Here is a 4,612-nt window from a genome sequence, read left to right on the forward strand (position 1 = left end):
TATAATTATCCCCAGCCCAGCCATTGAGACTTCTTCAATGAGTGCTTTTGATGTACATGTCAGACTGAAACAACATAGAAGAAATCTTGCACCAGAAAAAGACAAATGTCTCATGCTCTGTGTTGCACAAAATTTGTGATAGGCAGGGGCTCTGCTCTTGAACGTACTTTTCTCTTCTTTCCAGGCAGAGCTTGGTTGACCTCTGTCTGAATCAGGAAAACCACTAGCATTTCTATCCTCTGAGAGTGCTTTTCTTGTTCTTGTGCCTGTTCTTGTTGATAAATGGGAGGAGGATTGATGCAACTCCATGAATTATGGCACTCCTGATTCTGCTTCTGGTGCTGCTGTTCTCCCAGCCAGTCTCTGGGAAACTTAGAATGAAGTGCCCATGGAGTTTTGAGCACCACAACCAAAATAAACTAGGGAGCTATTATAGGCCAGGAGATCATGTCGTTAGTATAGTCACCACTTCATCAGCAATATCAGAAGTAATGTTATCTTTCAACATGACTCCTTCAAATCAGTTTCCTGTGTAAGTCATTTAGCATGATAGAGTTGCATTCCCTCCATTTGCAGTTTTAACAATTGTCTTCTTTCCTTTTATGTTACTTACTCCTACATTACAAAACCTGTCTATTTTTTAAATGTTTTGATGATATATTTATGACCATTAAACACAGCCCACCTTCTCAGCATTCACAAAATTAAATGGTAGTCGGTGAATATAGACTTGCTTCTGTTTTGAATGGATATTGTCATTTACGTATAATGTGGTAGGGTAAAAAAAGAGAAATATTTTTTTAAAAAATGTTGCTGTTGATGGTAATGATGATAATGTCAGGTGCAAGTAACAAAGAACATCCATTGAGCTTAAAGCACAGAAGAGATAATTGTTGCTACATCTACAAGAATCTAGTCAATTAATGGTCAGTGCTAAATTGGAACTAGATAAGGGTCAATGGGATTCATGGGGGGAGGATGGACGTGGGTCTTTTGAAATAAAATATCTAGCTCTCCTTGCCATTCTCCTACAGATAACTTGAATAGCTTTTTTAATGCTAGGCCTGAATACTATTACCAAAGACTTCTAAGATTTGTTTTTGCTATTGAAATGATAAACAAGAACTCTCAACTGCTGCAAAATCTCACACTTGGCTACAACAATTGTGACAACAATTTGAGCGCCATTGGCACTTCAGATGCCTTGATGGACATGCTCTCTACAGGAGAAGCCAATGTTCCCAACTACAGCTGTGGAAGGAAGGATAAACTTTTGGCTGTCCTTGATGGATCTGCCAATGACTTCTCCATCCAGATGTCAGCATTAGTAGGTCCCTACAAAGTCCCACAGGTGTGTGTGTGTATGTGTGTGTGTGTATTTGTTTGTTTGTTTGTTTGTTATCTAGCTGATAGAGGGTTTGTAGCAGTGGTGGGTTCCGGATCTCGTTGCAACTGGTACGGGTACAATGAGGCCCAGCATCCTCCATATGAATGCGCATGGAACGTCCATGTATATTACCATCCAGCGACACTTCTGCGAGCCTCCATGATGCTCCAGCTGCTCAGTGAAGCATCGCCCAGGCGCTGTACAAGCCATGTGCATGCACAGAAGCGCCAAAGAATTTAAAGACAGGTAAGGAGTGTGTGTGGGCGGATGGCCCCTCCGGAGCAATATACCAGAATGGTATCCAGTGCTCTGGGCAGGATCCTGTACGCCCATACCGGGGCATCCTGCCTGCAACCCATCACTGGTTTGTAGTGGCGATGAGTGAGCAAACAACTTGAGTATACATAACTATCACTAGCATTAATTAAACATTGTATTAAATAAAATTACAGGCATATTAGCCAAAATATATTTTACCCTAATCTGTCCATCATACAATTTATCACAAGGGCTTGGTGAGCAATAGAGCCCCCAGAGAGGATTTTATCATCTGAATTATTCAATCAATATCCCAACTATTCAATGGTTCATTCACAAATATAAATCATAGCTGCCATATTCCAGATGGGTGGAAGATGGTAATGGTAATTTAAATACATAAAAATGGAATAAAGGGGAACCTGTGAATGAAAGCCCATTAGTCTAATAGATAGTGTGGCTAAATTAAATGCATGTTTCTTATTGAATAGGATTGACAGTGCGTAGATGAAAAGTGCATCCTTGCAGAAGTACAGGCTGCTTTAGACAAAGTCAACCCACTATTGACAAATATTTTGCCCTCAACCATCAACCCCCAAAAATGTATCAGTCAGAGGAAACAATGGTTTGCTGCCTTTATAGATCTTAGTTCAGGATCTGACATAGTGAACAAAAATATTATGGAGGAAATTGATTTCTCTTAAACTGGAACCTGGACTTCTGGCCCAGATCAAAACACTTTTGACAAGCATCTGTCTGAGAGTGAGATTTGGGCTCAGTGGAGCCATGACAAATAGGATCAATATTTACCAAGGGCTAAGAAATGGGTGCATACTTCAACCATGGTTCTTCAGTGTAAATATTGATGGCTTACCAGGAGTGATGAAGGATCATGAAGTACATTTGCCTAGATCACTAAATTCATACGCCTTCTTGTATGCTAATAATATGATATTATCACCCTACTTGCAAATTGGTTTGTGTAGATTGTTAAGAAGACTTGGCTCTTACTTTCATAATAATTCTATGATATTAATAAATCAAAGACAAAAATTATCATCTGTGGAAAATCGCATCCAAGTCATAGGTGACTTTTCAAATAATTTTCCTTATCTGAAGTAGTTTTCTCTGCAACAGGATGTTGGCCCAATCATCATCAAAGTATCTTATCTAGAGCAAGGTCATGACTCAATGCATTGCTTAAACTAAAAAAAAATCATAGCTCTCCATCTTCCTTAGCTCCAATCGTTAAAGTCTATAAGCCAAGCTTGAAACTGAATTGAAACATACCTGACTCTGATTGCAGTAAATTGTAGGGGTGACAACACAAATATGATTTATGTCCTTTGTTTTTATTCTTTATTGCTTTATGTTTTTTTAATTCAGTTATATTCACCCTTGTCAATATTCTGCATTTTGAATTATTTAGATGGATATGGCCTAATGCTGAATAATAAACTATTTTAATTTGTTCACAAGAATGAAGATAGGTTTATTAATAGGCAATATTTTGCATTTGATCTTACCCCAAATATGACACAGCAATCTTCTTTGCTTTTTCAGATCAGTTCTGTGTTTGTTCCAGAAGCTCTGGGTGATAAAAATCAGTTCCCCTTTTTCCACCCAATGCTCCCCAGAGAAGGGATTGAGTATCCAGCAATTGTCCAAGTGCTTCTCCATTTCAGATGGACCTTGATTGGTGTCATTGCTGTAAACACAGAAAATGGAGAGAATTTCATGAGGACTTTTATTCCTATGCTTGTCAAGAATGGAATTTGTGTTGTCATAGCACCAAAGTTCTCAAAAACTGCAATGATACCAGAACTCAGGGATGGCCTCACTAAGTGGAGACAAGTCAATGTCTTTGTTAACTTCATGGAACGCCAATCCCAACTGAACCAAATTATTCCTTTCTATGTAGCAGTTGAAGGTATTCCAGGACCCATTGAAGGGAAAGTCTGGGTCACTGCAGTCGTGTGGGGAATGATAGTGACAAGGCATAAGGTTTACAAACACAACCATAGTATTTGGTACTTCGGCCTTCAGAAGAAGAAACCCACAAAAGATGATGCCTATGAACCCAATATCTTTCTAGAGTACCAATTTCCAAATGAATATTTTCACTGTTCCTTTTCAAAGAATGTCTTTTCTGTCAAAGAGCGGAGAAGATGCACCCAGAAAGTGCCAGTGGGGATCCAAGGAAAAAGGAGCAGGACACAAATCCTAAATGACAGGTTTCTTTACACTGTCATTCAGACTCTGGGTCATGTCTTGAATGCTGCCTATTCCTCCAAATATAGAAAGAGAAGCAAGGAGGGCAAAGAGATACTGGTGGCTCCAAAACTTCAGCCATGGCAGGTATGAGCTCCTAACAAAGATTCCATGAGAAGGATTCCAAAGCAGAAGGAGGGGAACCTTCTCAACCTCTTTGAGCTACAAAATGCCAATAGGATTGGTCAATCTAATCACTCAAGAGATAGTGTTTCAAACAATGGGCATATTTGATAAATGTGTTCTGACATGAAAAAAACAACCTACTAAATATAAAGGCATGTGTGCATCTTTAAATAAAGTCATGTACAGTATGTATTGATTTGAGATTAATAGAATAGAATTTGAAATTCATACATCCCTGAGACCATCTATCCCGACTCTTCTTAGGGGACTGGAGACGAAAACGTATGAAGAATGGTTGCAGGAACTTGGTATGTCTAGTTTAAGAGAAAAAAGGACTAGGGGAGATGTGATAGCAGTATTCAAATATCTCAGGGGCTGCCACAAAGAAGAGGGCGTCAAACTATTCTCCAAGGCACCTGAGGGTAGAACAAGAAGCAATGGGTGGAAACTAATCAAGGAGAGAATCAACTTAGAAGTGAGGAGAAATGTCCTGACAGTTAGAACAATTAATCAGTGGAACAGCTTGCCTCCAGAAGTTGTGAATGCCACAACACTGGAAGTCTTTAAGAA

Source organism: Thamnophis elegans, chromosome 2, assembly GCF_009769535.1.
Source record: "Thamnophis elegans isolate rThaEle1 chromosome 2, rThaEle1.pri, whole genome shotgun sequence".
NCBI lineage: Eukaryota > Metazoa > Chordata > Lepidosauria > Squamata > Colubridae > Thamnophis > Thamnophis elegans.